This window comes from Camelina sativa, chromosome 14 (genome assembly GCF_030686135.1).
Source record: "Camelina sativa cultivar CO46 ecotype springtype chromosome 14, ASM3068613v1".
Classification (NCBI taxonomy): domain Eukaryota; kingdom Viridiplantae; phylum Streptophyta; class Magnoliopsida; order Brassicales; family Brassicaceae; genus Camelina; species Camelina sativa.
The window spans coordinates 8,677,487-8,696,477 of NC_141893.1; positions in this window are offsets into that span (position 1 = coordinate 8,677,487).

Genomic DNA, 18,991 nt, shown 5'->3' on the forward strand with positions numbered 1-18,991 from the left:
TGGATTCTATTCATAAAAAAATTATGGTAATTTTCTAAACACTTTGACTTCTTTCTATTTACAAATAAATTAAATATTTTTTATGACTAATATTTAAATAAATATTTGTGACTAATATTTCTTCATAAATATTTGTGACTAATATTCCTTCTTCCTCTTAAATTGATAGAATAATTGGATTCGAGACTTTATATCTCAGAGATTATTCAAGAAGGAAAGAGATTAAGGAAGATTAGGGAGAATTTTTTTTAACAATTTACAATTATTGTTTATTTGAAATTGCTTTAGATGGATAAATAATATATAATAAATAGTAAATTTCCCATTTTGTTTAATAAAAAAAATCAGAAATCTAAATTTTATGTCTCATTTAAAATTTAAAAGTAATAGAAAATAAATAGTAGAATATATTACAAATATTTCTTTGAGAATATCCCTGTTTTTTAAATTAGTAAATTTGTACAGACCTTTTGTTTCACTTTTAAAATTATTTTTCTTTTAAAAACGAAATTTAGAAAAAAAACAGAAATCAAATATTCATATCCAATTTATTTTTTTTTTTAAATGAAAAATAAATACTTAAATCTTTTGTAAATATTTGTTTCAAGAAAATTTATGTTTTCTAAAATGTTAAATTTCTATAGATAATTATGACAGTTTGATTTGGATAGAAATAATTGAAAATCTCGAGAGGATATACTAAAAATATCCATTTAATTTGATGATATGACACAATCTTTTGTGATCTCGACAAAATCTCATAGGGTTGATGTAAATCTCCAGAAAACCTATGTTATTCCGGCTGGATACTTTATCACCAAAAGGAGGAACAAAGATTCTAAATAAGACAAAAGGTCTTGACAATTAAAATGTATATATATTGAAAATATAAACGAGTAATTTTAACAAATTATTTTTCTTTCAATTTTAAAAATAAACTGTTTAAAAAACAAATTATTATTTTTAAACGAAAATTAGAAAATCTCAAAAATAAAATAATTGAATCCTATTTTAAATTATTAAAAATGGAAAATAAATACTATTTTTAAAGATTAAATTATAGCTTCTCTTTTAGTTAATTCTTTTTCATTTACATTTTTGTTGGAATCCTTTTTAGCCTTATAATTAATTTACTTTTTGGTTTGTTAAATTAGTTGAACTATTATTTAAAAAAATATTTGCCCACACAAATTTATAAAAGAATTGAATTAGTGATATATTTGACCACAAAAAAGTTTAGACAATAATTCTTTTTAAAAAAGTTTTTTCCCGCACAAGTCAAATTGTTATTTGGTTAATTTAATGTAATTTATTTTTCGTAAAACAAAATTATAAATAAGTGTTTAACTTTACTGTTCTAGGTCTAATGTTGACACATGCTCATATAGAAAATATATGTTTAACTGAAATAGAACTGATGTTGCGATCGAATGGAACGTCTCTTACGGCGTTTGAGAAAATGCCTAAACCAGAAAATAGTATGATGAACACAGGTGTAAATAGGCTTATCGCACATGAGAGAATATATAAGCCTCATAAACAACAGGAATTGTACAATGAGTTATTACCTATGCTAACTGAGGAGCAAAGACTTGTTTATGAAGAAATCATTCACTCTGTGAATCACGAAAAATGTGGTATGTTTTTTGTTCATGGATTTGGTGGTACTGGAAAACATTCTTGTGTACTATTCTTGGTGCTAATATAAGGTCTAAAAGTAATATTGTTCTGAATGTTGCTTCAAGTGGTATAACTGCTTTGCTTTTAGAAGGTGGTAGAACGGCTCATTCAAGATTTGGTATTCCAATCAATCTTAATGAATATTTTGTGTGTACTATCGATGCCGAATCGGATCTTGCTGACTTAATTAGAGAAGCAAAGCTCATTTTAAGAAATACTAATATTAAATACATATCTAAAATTCCATCTTTATTTTTTTTTTATAGGTGAGGAGAGACGATATCTTAGGTCTGATAGTATTGAAACGTCAGATACAAGTGCTCATGATAATATGATCTACACTCAGGAATTTCTAAACAGTATACAAGTTTCTGGATTGCCAAGCCATGTTTTAACGTTGAAAATAAGAGCACCTTCATATTGCTAAGGAATATAGATCCTAAGGGAGGTTTGTGTAACGGTACGAGGTTAATTATTACTCAGATGGCCAATCATGTAATCGAAGCAAGAATCGTGACAGGAAAAAAGGTTGGTGATAGAGTACTTATCCCTAGGATGTATGTTAGTCCCCCTGATGCAAAGTTTTCCTTTTGTATGAGGCGACGACAATTTTTTGTTACTATGGCGTTTCCAATTACAATAAACAAAAGTCAAGGTCAGACGCTAGAACATGTTGGATTGTTTCTACCAAAACCGGTTTTTACACATGGACAGCTTTATGTTGCCTTCTCTCGAGTCACAACCAGAAAAGAATTAAAGGTGTTAATTACAAATAAAGATGGAAAATGCCAGAATAAAACACTTAATATTGTTTTCAAAGAGGTATTTGAGACTGTATAATGATGGTTTGTAGTTGGATAATTGTTTTGGATTTTTAGACTTGAATTATATTTCTTCTCTTGAATATAGTGATTTTTAATATCTTTAACACTACCTCTATTTTATAGTCAGATATAGACTTTCACATTGGAGAAAACCATTTTCTAATTTAGACTTATTATATGTTATAAAATAATAGATAAATACATTGTAGATGGTCAAAAAACATATTATTTAAAATTTTCACATGATTATATTTTATTTGGTTTCAACAATGTTGTTTGAAAACATATAATTGTTAGCTGTATCATAAAGTGTATATATAATTTTACATCATATCTATTAACTACAAACTTTACCTTTAATCTGTAATTATATATACTCGGATGTCAGCCCATACGTTATTGTACGGGAAAATAAAAATTTAAAATGACTAACTTTATGGTAATTCTTTAACTGTATAGTATAAAAATCATAAATACTGACTAAGATTAATCAACCAAAATAGTTAAGTAAAATATTTGTTGTATATATAAAATGAAAAATCGATTCAGTGAAAATAAGAGAATAATGTTAAACATATATAAATCTAAGTTTACTGAATCATACTCAGATAATCAATTTTGAAAGATATTCACATTAAAATTTTTTTTAATCATTATTCTATCAAAATTTATAAAAAATAATAAGAGAATCAGGGAGAAAGAGCTATAGCTGCAACAAACTAAATTGACTAAAAAGATAAATCTATAAAAAATTAGAAATCACAATTAATTACCTAAATTAATACTTGGAAGAGATGATCAATACAGGTAGATGGAAAACGACACCAAATAAAATTTAGATGAATAAATCAATAAATAAAACAATTCAATTTTTTTAAAAAAAGATGAGTGAATCAATGCTGATTAATAAATTGAAAGAAAATAATACTTATAATTTTTAAATTTGGAGGTGTTAAACAATACTCAAAGAACAAAAACTCTTTTCAAGGTCCATACTATATATATATATATATATATATGTCCATAATAAATGTGAACATTGAAAGTTGTGAATACGGCGAAAAAACACAATTGTTGGATCAAATTAAATATTGCAACTTTTAAGATCATTAATAAATCTAAACAGTTAGATGAGATTATAAAAACAATCTTATCCCTTATATTTAAATTGACACCTAAAAGTGAGTTTGCTATAATATATAAACATATAAATCTATGAAAATTTAGAAATCACAATCAGTTACCTAGATTAATAATTGGAAGAGATGATTGATGCATGAATAAATGGAAAACGACACCAAACAAAAGTTAGATGAATGAATCAATAAATAAAACAATCCAAATTTTAACAAAGATGAGTGAATCATGTTGATTAATAAATTAAAAGAAAATAATACTCATAATTTTTTTAATTTGGAGGTGTGAAATAATACTCAAAGAACAAAAACTATTTTCAAAGTCCATAAAAATCTGTATATATATAAAAACAAAAAGGTGTGAAAACAAAGAGGTGTGAAACAAAAAGGTGTGAAACAAAAAGGTGTAAAACAAAAAGATGCGAAAACTAACAAGTGCAAAGATTGAAATCTAGGGGTACGACGAAGAAACACAATTGTTGGATTAAGACATTGCAACTTTATATAAACAAAAAGGTGTAAAACAAAAAGATGTGAAAACCTAACGGGTGCCAACATGGAAAATTGGGGATGCGACGAAGAAACACAATTGTTGGATCGAAACTTTGCAACTTTTGAGATCATTAACAAAATGTGAGATAATTAATAATACTCAAAGAACAAAAACTCTTTTCAAAGTCCATAAATATATGTATATATATATAAACAAAGATGTGTGAAGACAAATAGGTGTGAAACAAAAAGGTGTGAAATAAAAAGATGCGAAAACTAACAAGTGCAAACATTGAAAGGTAAGGGTATGACGAAGTAACACAATTGTTGGATCAAAACATTGCAACTTTATATAAACAAAGATGTGTAAAACAAAAAGGTGTGAAAACTAACGGGTGCCAACATAAAAAGTTGGGGGTGCGACGAAGAAACACATTTGTTGGATCAAAACTTTGCAAATTTTAAGATCATTAACAAAGGGTGAGATCAATAATGATACTCAAAAAACAAAATTGTTGGATCACAATTGTTGGATCACAACTTTGCAAATTTTGAGATCATTAACAAAGGGTAAGATCATTAGTGATATTCAAAGAGCAAAAACTTTTTTCAAAGTCCATAAAAATCTGTATATATATAAAAACAAAAATGTGTGAAAACAAAGAGGTGTAAAACAAAAAGGTGTAAAACAAAAAGGTGCAAAAACTAACAAGTGCAAACATTGAAAGCTAGAGGTACGACGAAGAAACACAATTGTTGGATCAAAACATTGCAACTATATATAAACAAATAGGTGTAAAACAAAAATGTGTGAAAACTAACATGTGCCTACATGGAAAGTTGGGGTGCGACAAAGAAACACAATTGTTGGATCAAAATTTTACAACTTTTGAGATGATTAACAAAGGGTGAGATCATTAATAAGACTCAAAGAACAAAAACTCTTTTCAAATTCCATAAAAATTTGTATATACATAAAAACAAAAAGGTGTGAAAACAAAGAAGTGTGAAACAAAAAGGTGTAAAAACTAACAAGTGCAAACATTGAAAGCTAGGGGTACGAGAAGAAACCCAATTTTTGGATCAAAACATTGCAACTTTATATAAACAAAGTTATAAACAAGGAGGTGTAAAAAAAAAATTTGTGAAAACTAACGGGTGCCAATATGGAAAGCTGGGGGTGCGACAAAGAAACATAATTTTTGGATCGAAACTTTGCAAATTTTGAGATCATTAACAAAGGGTGAGATCAATAATGATACTCAAAGAACAATTTTTTTCTTTCAAAGTCCATAAAATTCTGTATATATATAAAAACAAAAAAGTGTGAAAACAAAGAGGTGTGAAACAAAAAAGTGTGAAACAAAAAGATGTGAATACTAACAAGTACAAACATTGAAAGGTAAGGGTACGACGTAGAAACACAATTGTTGGATCAAAACATTATAACTTTTTATAAACAAAGAGGTGTAAAACAAAAAGGTGTGAAAACTAATGTGTCCCAACATGGAAAGCTGGGTGTGCGACGAAGAAACACAATTGTTAGATCGAAACTTTGAAATTTTTGAGATCATTAATAAAGGGTGAGATCATTAATAATACTCAAAGAAAAAAAAACTCTTTTCAAAGTCCTTACAAATCTGTATATACATAAAAACAAAAAAGTGTGAAAACAAAGAGGTGTGAAACAAAAAGGTGCGAAAACTAACAAGTGCAAACATTGAAAGCTAGGGGTACGACGAAGAAACACAATTGTTGGATTAAAACATTGCAATTTTATATAAACCAAAAGGTGTAAAACAAAAAGATGTGAAAACTAACGGGTGCCAACATGGAAAACTGGGGGTGCGACAAAGAAACACAATTGTTGGATCGAAATTTTGCAAATTTTGAGATCATTAACAAAGGATGAGAACATTAATAGTACTCAAAGAACAAAATATTTTCAAAGTCCATAAAAATTTGTATATATATAAAAAGAAAGAGGTGTGAAATAAAAAGGTGTGAAACAGAAAAGTGCAAAAACTAACAAGTGCAAACATTGAAAGCTAGGGGTACGACAAAGAAACACAGTTGTTAGATCAAAACATTGCAACTTTATATAAACAAAGAGGTGTAAAACAAAAATGTGTGAAAACTAACGGGTGCCAACATGGAAAGCTGGGGGTGCGACGAAGAAACACAATTGTTGGATCGAAACTTTGCAAATTTTGAGATCATTAACAAATGGTGAGATCATCAATAATACTCAAAGAACAAAAACTCTTTTCAAAGTCCATAAAAATTTGTATATAAATATAAACAAAAAGGTATGAAAACAAAGAGGTGTAAAACAAAAAGGTGTGAAAACTAACAAGTGCTAACATGGAAAGTTGGGGGAGCGACGAAAAAACATAATTGTTGGATCGAAACTTTGCAACTTTTGAGATCATTAACAAAAAGTGAGATCATTAATAATATAATACTCAAAGAACAAAAACTCTTTGCAAAGTTCAAAAAAATCTGTGTATAATATATAAATATATATATATACAAAAAGGTGTGAAAACAAAGAAGTGTGAAATGAGGGTATGACGAAGAAACACAATTATTGGTAAAAAGACTTGCAACTGTTGGGATCATTAATTATTCTAAACTGTTAGATGAGATATTAGAAACAATCTCATCTATTAGATTAAAGTTGACCCCCAAAAGTAGGTTTGTTATTGGATCAAAACATTGTAATTTTATATAAACAATAAAGGTGCAAAACAAAAAGGTGTGAAACCTAACGGGTGCCAACATGGAAAACTGGGGGTGCGACGAAGAAACACAATTGTTGGATCAAAACTTTGCAACTTTTGAGATTATTAACAAAGGGTGACATCATTAATAATATAATACTCAAAGAACAAAAACTTTTTTCAAAGTTCATAAAAAATGTATATATATATATATATATAAAAAAAACAAAGAGATGTGAAAATAAAGAGCTGTGAAACAAAAAAGTGTAAAAATTAAAAGATGCGATTTTTAAAAGATGGGGTACGACGAAGAAACACGATTATTGAAAGAAACTTGCAACTGTTGGGATCATCAATAATTCTAGATTGTTAGATGAGATGGTAGAAACAATCTCACCCGTTAGATTAAAGTTGACCCCCAAAAGTGGGTTTGCTATTATATATAGATAATAATAAATATTAAAAATATTTAATAGTCAAACAAAAGGTGAGATACTAAAACGATTAAGACGCAACATTTAATCGTGACTGTTTGTATTCTTACAAATCCGGAATCCACTTTTCGTTTTCGATAACAGAGAAAAAACAGGAAAAACCCTAATTTGAGAAAATCATGAGATTCAATAAAATTGCTGATCTTCTTCCCAGAATAACTAATTGGCGTATACACGCCAAGGTCTTACATTCTTGGAGTATCAGCGAGTTCTTTTCAAAAAGAGTACTGCTTCTTGTAGATGTAAAGGTTAGCGTTGTTAATTGAACATCATTGTTACTTAAATTTCAATTTTTAACAGTTCTTATATATATAATACTTCTTACACAGTTGTTATTAAACTGTGAAGGGTAACACAATCGAAGCTACTTTTTTACCAAATACACTCGCTAAACTCCGAAAATATATCGACGATGGTGACTAATATGATATTAGAATTTTCAAAGTAATCAATCCAATCCTGAATGAGAGGAATACTCATCATCCTTATCAAATTAAATTCACGGACGATACCACTATGACGCTGGTCCAACAATTGAGTCCAAAGAATTACTTTTGATTCGAGGATTTGGATGATATATATCATGGAAGAATAAATCATCCCATCTCTTTCGGTAAGTGTTTCGTTAATTAATTTAATATTGATATGGTACAATCCGTGAGTATAGTTAATTGTAACTTTGTGTTCGGGAATCTAGAATCTTTATAGGATTTGTTATAACTTTTTTGTATTGGCCCCTCCCTTAGAAAAGTATGAATTAAACTTTTACAAAATGTAGATTTGCAACACTTTGGAAAACTAAATTCTATCTTTTCCCCAAATTAGATGTCTTTGGGTGTATAGTAGATGTGAAAGATAAAAGAAGACCTGAGAGTGCCATTAAAAATAATGAAATTGTTTTCACGTTGTTGAATTGCAGGTAAAAGACATTTACTCTACCTTTAGGACAATTACGTTTTAAAATTGTCTCTGTTAAGATTATTTATTAATTTGTTAAACATGTAGGAATGAAACTGTGAAGTGTCGTGTCAAAGATAACTACGCTTCAGAATTCATGTCTAAATGGGAATCAAACAGGTGCCATCTCATATACAAATCCGGACCTGAGTTTTGTGTAATGCGGTTTGTGAAGGTCAGAGAATATGAAGGTATGTAACATAAAATAGTTCTGATATAATCATCATAAGGTAACCAATATATTCACTTTGCAAATGTTTATAGGTGCACCATGTATCGAAAACACATTGACCTCTTCGAAGATCTTTATAAACCACAGTTCGAAGGACTAGTAAGAGTCGATTATGTAAAAATAACTTTATACACTTTATATATGATTATGTATGATGTTAAAATAATTTTGTTTCATACACTTAATATATTTACAGGTCTGAGTTTGCTGGACGTTATTACATAAACCATGTAATGGAGCATCAAAGTGAGAGCTCGGAGACTCAGTCATAAAGAATGGACTCAGAAATGAAGATACGGTGGCTTAATGAACTTTTTGTATATGCAAACTTTAGTATAATTTTGAATGTTTGTAGTACCAAATACAATGGTCTAAACGAAAATATATTTATGGGTTGCTTAAAATATTATTTTAATGGTCTAAACAAAATTACATATTATATTATCTCAAATTATTATATCAAGGTAATTAAAATTGACTGTAGCAATTGTATTTGGCTCATTTAAAACTTTGTTATAGTCAATTTGGGCTTAAACATTATAAATGGACTTTAAACTTTCAATTAAAATTTAAAAATGGACTTTAAATTTTCAATTTATATTTTGCATATGTAGAGTAATACTATAAACATTTTATTAACTATTCATTTTATTATTTTAAAAAATTTTAAAAATATATATATATTTAATACGAAACTTACAAAAAAATAATTTATGTCTGAACATACGAACTACTATAAAAATTAAAAAAAAATTAAACAGGTTTTAAAAATATAATAAAATTTTGATTCAACATTTTAAAGAATTGAATTATTTTTTTTTTCTTTTTTCTATTCAGTTCCTGCCCGCACAAGCGTGCGGGTAACTCTCCTAATTATACATATATACATGCATATAATATATATATATATATATATATATATATTGTAGATTTCAAATAAGTATCCATAGCAAAATTTTATAATTGTATTTTATATAAGTCTGAAATTGTATAGGCAAAATATATATTTTTTATCTTTAAATAAATAATTATTGATATTTCTCATGTTTTTAAGCTTTACGTGAAATTATTTATCGAAAGAATGTGATTCGATGACGATAAACTTTGAATGCCGCCGGGTGACACATATGTGTATGTTGGTTTTTTTTTTACTAGAAGAAGATAATCGCTAGCCAACATCCATATGGATGATTTCGGAAATTGTTGGTCTGTCTTCATATCTCCCTTAAAGACAATCGTTCATCCACTATGTTTGCGCCATTTGTGTCACATCACGATCTCCACGCACAACTAACAATGGTGTATATTCATCCAACTTAAACCACAAGTAGGGCTTTATTAGTTAGTTGGGAAACGATAAAGTGCTATGTGCAGCATAATGTTCTAGTTAAATCTCTTAAAGAATTGTCGTTCGATAAACATGGAGCAACAAGTTTTGATCACCAACATAGTTGGCACAAGATTTTTGGCGAAGAGGTGAATGTGACATTGTGCTCCTAAGTTAGTCTTCTTTGAAGGTCGAGGAAAAATCGAACAAACCGTAGACTTAAACCATTTAAAAATGATATTAACATAATTAAGTATGAATATTAAAGTTCAAAATAACAATATAATATTAATTTTTCTGGATAAAAATTGTAACTATCATTGTAATATAATGTTTTGATTGGTAACTATCATTCTTTCTTAATGAACTTATTAGAAAGAATTTTTAATTACTAGATGAAAATATTAGTATATTTATGTTTTACTAAATTTTTTCTTATTTTTTAGTTATATTTTAATTTTTAAATTTTAACACATGTAAACATGTAAAAACATGTAATTATAAATGAACATGTAATTACTTTTTACTTTTTCATATGTAATTACTTATAACTGAAGGGAAGAAGAAACATATGAAGGCAGCGATCAATATGAGTGGAAATGAAGATGTTAAAAGGTCAATCGATAAAGTGAAGACAAATGATGAGGTTGTAGTAAGGTCAGCTGAGGAAGTTGAGGCAGATGATGAGGTTGTAAGATCAGCTGAGACAAATGATGAGGTTTTAAGATCAGCTGAGGAACTAAAGACAGATGATGAGGTTGTAAGATCAGATGAGACAAATGGTGAGGTTGTAAGATCAGCTGAGGAGACAAATGATGAGGTTATAAGATCAGCTGAGACAAATGATGAGGTCGTAAGATCATAGCCCAATACTGCGAAGCCCATTAAACGTTTTTAGATAGCAAAATGATTGTCTGATTTATTGTTGAATTTCGGTTTCAAATCTTTGGGGTTCAAATAATTCACTCTTAACAATAAAATAATGTTTAATACTCCCTCCGTGTTTTATTACTTGTCGTTCTAAAGTTAAAATTTTGTGTCATAATACTTGTCGTTTTAGATTTTCAATGCAAAGGTTTGGTAAATATTCCAATTTTATCCGACTGTTTTAATGTATTAACCCCTGTTTTAAAAATCGCTAGGCGTTAGTCGGGCGGTGAGAAAGAGCCTAGCGATTAATCGGGAAATCATATTTAAATCGGGGATTAATCGGGAACTAGTTTTAGGGTTTTCTATTATTATATATAATAAATATATAAAATATTTAAGTTTTAGGGTTATATATATTGTTTATCTTAGTATTACAAAAACATTTGACAGCTCAAGCGGTTTAAGCCTCTCTATGAATGGCTAAGCTCGCGAGTTCAACTCTTTTCGGTGTCTTTTTTGTCCATTTTTTGTCCTTTTTATTACCAAGGGCAAAACGGTAATTTCTCCACCCGATTCCGCTGCTGTCAAACCCTAATCTACGCCCGGAAAGAAAGATGTTAAAAGGTCAGTCGATAAAGTGAAGACAAATGATGAGGTTGTAGTAAGGTCAGCTGAGGAAGTTAAGGCAGATGATGAGGTTGTAAGATCAGCTGAGACAAATGATGAGGTTGTAAGATCAGATGAGACAAATGGTGAGGTTATAAGATCAGCTAAGGAGACAAATGATGAGGTTATAAGATCAGCTGAGACAAATGATGAGGTCGTAAGATCATAGCCTAATACTGCGAAGCCCATTAAACGTTTTTAGATGGAATAAGTTCGGCAGCGGATCGCGAAATCTTGGCGATCTTCTCTATCTAATGAATGGGGAGGGGGAGTCCGCCCTGCGCCCCGCAGTATATGATTCAACAGGAAACAAATTGATTGTCTGATTTATTGTTGAATTTTGGTTTCAAATCTTTGGGGTTCAAATAGTTCACTCTTAACAATAAAATAATGTTTAATACTCACTCCGTTTTTTATTACTTGTCGTTCTAAAGTTAAAATTTTGTGTCATTATACTTGTTGTTTTAGATTTTCAATGCAAATGTTTGGTAAATATTCTAATTTTATCCAACTGTTTTAATGTTTTAACCAATCAAAAGACTAGAAAATATATTTAAAAAGAATAAAACAATAAAATTAATTGTTTTCTTAATCTATGTGAAATAACCTTAAACGACAACTAATAAAAAACAGAGGGAGTATTAAACATTGCTTAGAAGTTGTAAACAACTTTGTTAATGTTTCTGGGGTTAAATTATGCCTTAATCCAATGCTACTGACTAATTATAAGAGTTTGAGATGGATTTAGAGAGTTTAAAAGCCACTTATACCCATTTTGTCCCAAAACAGGTTAAAACCTGAGAAAAATTGCTTAGAAGCTGTAAACAGCTTTGTTAGTATTTCTGGGGTTAAAATGTGTCTTAATCCAATGCAACTAACTAATTATAAGAGTTTGAGATGGATTTGGAGAGTTTAAAAGCCATTTATACCCATTTTGTCCCAAAACAGGCTAAAACCTGAGAAAACATTGCTTATGAGCTTTAAACAGCTTTGTTAGTGTTTCTGGGGTTAAAATGTGCCTTAATCCAATGCTACTGACTAATTATAAGAGTTTGAGATGGATTTAGAGAGTTTAAAAGCCACTTATACCCATTTTGTCCCAAAACAGGTTAAAACCTGAGAAAAATTGCTTAGAAGCTGTAAACAGCTTTGTTAGTATTTCTGGGGTTAAAATGTGTCTTAATCCAATGCAACTAACTAATTATAAGAGTTTGAGATGGATTTGGAGAGTTTAAAAGCCAGTTATACCCATTTTGTCCCAAAACAGGCTAAAACCTGAGAAAACATTGCTTAGAAGCTCTAAACAACTTTGTTAGTGTTTATGGGGTTAAAATGTGTCTTAATCTAATGCTACTAACTAATTATAAGAGTTTGAGATGGATCTGGAGAGTTTAAAAGCCACTTATACTTATTTTGTCTCAAAACAGGCTAAAACCAAAAAAACATTGCTTAGAAGCTGTAAACAACTTTGTTAGTGTTTCTGGGGTTAAAATATGTCTTAATCCAATGCAACTGACTAATTATAAGAGTTTGAGATGGATTTGGAGAATTTAAAAGCCACTTACACACATTTTGTCCTAAACCAGGCTAAAACCTGAGAAAACATTGCTTACAAGCTGTAAACAGCTTTGTTAGTGTTTATGGGGTTAAAATGTGTCTTAATCCAATGCAACTAACTAGTTATAAGAGTTTGAGATGGATTTGGAGAGTTTAAAAGCCACTGCTTTTGTATCCATAGCAAAATTTTATAATTATATTTTATATAAGTCTGAAATTGTATAGGCAAAATATATATTTTTTTATCTTTAAATAAATAATTATTGATATTTCTCATGTTTTTGAGCTTTGCGTGATATTATTTACCGAAAGAATGTGATTCAATGACGATAAACTTTGAATGCCGCCGGGTGACACATATGTGTATGTTGGCTCTTTTTGGACTAGAAGAAGATAATCGCTAGCCAGCATCCATATGGATGATTTCGGAAATTGTTGGTCTGTCTTCATATCTTCCTTAAAGGCAATCGTTCATCCACTATGTTTGCGCCATTTGTGTCACATCACGATCTCCACGCACAACTAACAATGGTGTATATTCATCCAACTTAAACCACAAGTAGGGCTTTATTAGTTAGTTGGGAAACGATAAAGTGTTATGTGCAGTGTAATGTTCTAGTTAAATCTATTGAAGAATTGTCGTTCGATAAACATGGAGCAACAAGTTTTGATCACCAACATAGTTGGCACAAGATTTTTGGCGAAGAGGTGAATGTGACATTGTGCTCCTAAGTTAGTCTTCTTTGAAGGTCGAGGATAAATCAAACAAACCGTAGACTTAAACCATTTAAAAATGATATTAACATAACTAAGTATGAATATTAAAGTTCAAAATAACAATATAATATTAATTTCTCTAGATAAAAATTGTAACTATTATTGTAATATAATGTTTTGATTGGTAACTATCATTCTTTCTTAATGAGCTTATAAGAAAGAATTTTTAATTACTAGATGAAAATATTAGTATATTTATGTTTTACTTAATGTTTTCTTATTTTTTAGTTATGTTTACTTTTAAATTTTTAACGCATGTAAACATGTAAAAACATGTAATTATAAATGAACATGTATTTACTTTTTACTCTTTCATATGTTTCTTCTTCCCTCAGTGAGGGTAACTGAAGGGAAGAAGAAACATATGAAGGCAACGATCAATATGAGTGTAAAGGTTACTTTTTACCTATTTCTTGTTGCAATGTTCTATATAAGGTCATTTCAAAGATTCTTGCAAACAGGTTGAAGGTGGTGTTACCTAGTTTAATTGCAGGAAATCAATCGGCTTTTGTCAAAGACCGGTTGTTGATCGAGAATGTGTTGCTTGCCACTGAATTGGTTAAGAATTATCACCAGGAGACAATCTCAGCGCGTTGTGCGGTTAAGATCGATATTTCGAAAGCTTTCGACTCTGTTCAGTGGCCTTTCCTGTTAAATGTTCTGTCGGCTCTGGAGTTGCCTCCTGAGTTCATCCATTGGGTTAGATTATGTGTTCAACTGCCTCTTTCTCAGTTCAAGTGAATGGGGAGCTTGTTGGGTATTTTCCAAGCTCCAGTGGTCTCCGACAAGGCTGTTCCCTCTCTCCCTATTTGTTTGTGATCTGTATGGATGTTCTGTCTAAGCTTTTAGATTCTGCTGCTGGCGCAGGAAGATTTGGTTACCAACCGAGATGTAAAGATATCCATCTGACTCATTTAAGCTTTGCTGATGATCTAATGATACTCTCTGATGGCAAACCCTGTTCCATTGAGGGCATTGTCTCGATCTTTGACCAGTTTGCTAAGATCAGCTTGGAAAAATCGACTTTGTATCTTGTCGGCGTTTCTGCTGGTGACCGCCAGCTTATTGAGAATCAGTTTGATTTAGTCCTGGGAGAGTTGCCGGTTAGATACTTGGGCTTGCCACTGGTGACTACGTCTTTTACGGTTTCTGACTACACACCTTTACTTGAGCAGATAAGGCGCCGAATTGGTTCTTGGACGACACACTATCTATCCTTCGCGGGCTGTTTTAATCTTGTCAGCTCGGTTCTTTGGAGTATTTGTAACTTCTGGTTGAGTGCCTTCCGGCTTCCCCGTGCTTGTATTAGGGAAGTGGAAAAAATATGCTCTGCATTCTTATGGTCTGGGACTGATTTGAATCCAAAGAAAGCAAAGATGCAGTGGGAGGTTGTATGTAAACCGCGACGGGAGGGGGGACTTGGTCTTCGAAGCTTAAAAGAGGCAAATGATGTGTGTTGCCTCAAGTTGGTTTGGAGGATACTCTCACATGGTCGCTCTTTATGGGTACAATGGGTGGATCGTTATTTGTTAAAGGGGCGGTCTCTATGGGTGATCAAAGAGACCACATGTGCGGGCTCTTGGATTTGGCGAAAGATCCTCAAATATAGAGAAGTGGCAAACACTCTGAGCAAGGTGGAGGTGGGAAACGGGCTGCGGACATCATTTTGGTTTGATACCTGGTCGTCGTTAGGCAGGTTGGTGGATGTCGCAGGGTCCCGTGGGGTTGTGGATTTGGGGATTAGCCGAACAATGACAGTTGCTGAGGCTTGGTCCGCATGGCGTCGACGGAGACATCGTCTCCCACACCTCCTCTCCATTGAGAATGAACTACTGTTGCAGTATCAGCGTAGAACAGAGTCTGCAGATTTGGTTATGTGGAAAGGGAGGGGGATAAGTACAACTCAGTTTTCTCTACCAATGACACTTGGAATAATATACGCTCCACATCTGTTGAGGTCTCCTGGCACAGAATGATTTGGTTTGCTCATGCGACTCCCAAATATACTTTCTGTACCTGGCTAGCAATTCATGATAAATTGGCGACAGGGGAGAGAATGTTGCGGTGGAACATTGGTGCTACCGGGACCTGTCTTCTTTGCCAACAAAGTCTTGAAACCCGTTCTCACCTGTTTTTTGCTTGTCGGTTTTCTTCAGAGGTGTGGGCTGCAACAGCCAAGGGGGTGTTTCGTTACCACTACACCACTGACTGGTACCCGCTCCTAACATACTTAGCAGACAATCGCCTCAACTTTTTGGCTAGATTTTTACTTCATTATGTTTTTCAATTAGTGGTGTACACCATCTGGTGGGAAAGAAATGGACGGCGACATGGTCAACATCCTAACTCACCTCGGTAGTTAATCAAGTGGATTGATCGCAATGTTCGGGATCAGATTCTGGCTATTCAACGACAAGGGGATCAGCGCTTCTGCAATGGTCTTCAGTTTTGGTTTCAAACACGAATATAAGTTTTGGGGTTCCCCTTAATGTAGTCTAAATTTCCAAACACATTTCAACTTTCCGCTGCACTAGTTGTACAAACGCTATTTTTTCTTTGAATATAATTTAACATTAGATTCAAAAAAAAAAATATGAGTGGAAAGAAAGATGTTAAAAGGCCAGTCGATAAAGTGAAGACAAATGATGAAGTTGTAGTAAGGTCAGCTGAGGAAGTTAAGGCAGATGATGAGGTTGTAAGATCAGCTGAGACAAATGATGAGGTTGTAAGATCAGATGAGACAAATGGTGAGGTTGTAAGATCAGCTGAGGGGACAAATTGTCGTTCGATAAACATGGCGCAAAAAATTTTGATCACCAACATAGTTGGCACAAGATTTTTTTGTTGACGAGGCGAATGTGACATTGTGCTCCTAAATTAGTATTTTTTGAAGGTGAGGATAAATCGAACAAACCTTAGACTTAAACCATTTAAAAATGATATTAAACATAACTAAAAATGAATGTTAAAGTTCAAAATAACAATATAATATCTATTTCTTTGGATAAAAATTGTAACTATCATTCTTTCTCAATGAGCTTATAAGAAAGAATTTTTAATTACTTGATGAAAATATTAATATATTTATGTTTTCCTTATGTTTCACTAAATTTTTTCTTATTTTTTAGTTATGTTTTACTTTTTAAAATTTAACGCATGTAAAGATGTAAAAACATGTAATTATAAATGAACATGTAATTACTTTTTACTTTTTCATATGTTTCTTCTTCCCTTCAGTGAGGGTAACTGAAGGGAAGAAGAAACATATGAAGGCAGCGATCAATATGAGTGGAAAGAAAGATGTTAAAAGGTCAGTCGGTAAAGTGAAGACAAATGATGAGGTTGTAGTAAGGTCAGCTGAGGAAGTTAAGGCAGATGATGAGGTTGTAAGATTAGCTGAGACAAATGATGAGGTTGTAAGATCAGCTGAGGAACTGAAGACAGATGATGAGGTTGTAAGATCATATGAGACAAATGGTGAGGTTGTAAGATCAGATGAGGAGACAAATGATGAGGTTATAAGATCAGCTGAGACAAATGATGAGGTCGTAAGATCATAGCCCAATACTGTGAAGCCCATTAAACGTTTTTAGATAGCAAAATGATTGTTTGATTTATTGTTGAATTTCGGTTTCAAATCTTTGGGGTTCAAATAGTTCACTCTTAACAATAAAATAATATTTAATACTCCCTCCGTTTTTTATTACTTGTCGTTCTAAAGTTAAAATTTTGTGTCATAATATTTGTCGTTTTGTCGTTTTAGATTTTCAATGCAAATGTTTGGTAAATGTTCCAATTTTAGTTGGGCGGTGAGGAAGAGCCTAGCGATTAATCGGGAAATCGCATTTAAATCGGGAATTAATCGGGGACTAGTTTTAGGGTTTTCTATTATTATATATAATAAATATATAAAATATTTAAGTTTTAGGGTTATATATATTGTTTATCTTAGTATTACAAAAACATTTGACAGCTCAAGCGGTTTAAGGCTCTCTATGAATGGCTAAGCTCGCGAGTTCGACTCTTCTTGGTGTCTTTTTTGTCCATTTTTTGTCCTTTTTATTACCAAGGGCAAAACGGTAATTTATCCACCCGATTCCGCTGCTCTCAAACCCTAATTTACGCCCGCAAATTTTTTTTTATCTCAGTTTCTACCCATTTTATCTTATATTCAATTAGATATGAATCATATGATATAGAAATAGTAGATTTTCACACTTAACACTATATTTAAGTAGAAAATCAAATCAATTTTTTTTTTCGATTTTCTTCCCGATTTGGGTGTAATCGCGGCGGCTGCTTGGTGCCTAGCAATTCCACGCCGTATAATCGGCCGATTTGACCAATTTTTGGAACATGGGTTTTAACCAATCAAAAGACTAGAAAATATATTTAAAAAGAATAAAACAATAAAATTAATTGTTTTTTTAATCTGTGTGAAATAACCTTAAACGACAACTAATAAAAAACAGAGGGAGTATTAAACATTGTTTAGAAGCTGTAAACAGTTTTGTTAATGTTTCTGGGGTTAAATTGTGTCTTAATCCAATGCAACTGACTAATTATAAGAGTTTGAGATGGATTTGGAGAGTTTAAAAGCCACTTATACCCATTTTGTCCCAAAAGAGGCTAAAACCTGAGAAAACATTGCTTAGAATCTGTAAACAGCTTTGTTAGTGTTTCTGGGGTTAAAATGTGTCTTAATCCAATGCAACTAACAAATTATAATAGTTTGAGATGGATCTGGAGAGTTTAAAAAACACTTATACCCATTTTGTCCCAAAACAGGCTAATACCTGAGAAAACATTGCTTATGAGCTTTAAAAAGCTTTGTTAGTGTTTTTGGGATTAAAATGTGTCTTAATCCAATGCAACTGACTAATTATAAGAGTTTGAGATGGATTTGGAGAGTTTAAAAGCCACTTATACCCATTTTGTCCCAAAACATGCTAAAACCAAGAAAACATTGCTTAGAAGCTGTAAACAGCTTTGTTAGTGTTTCTGGGGTTAAAATGTGTTTTAATCCAATGCAACTGACTAATTATAAGAGTTTGAGATGAATTTGGAGAGTTTAATAGCCAGTTATACCCGTTTTGTCCCAAAACAAGCTAAAACATTAGAAAACATTGCTTAGAAGCTGTAAACAGCTTTGTTAGTGTTTCTAAAATGTGTCTTAATCCAATGCAACTGACTAATTATAAGAGTTTGAGATGGATTTGGAGAGTTTAAAAGCCACTTATACCCATTTTGTCCCAA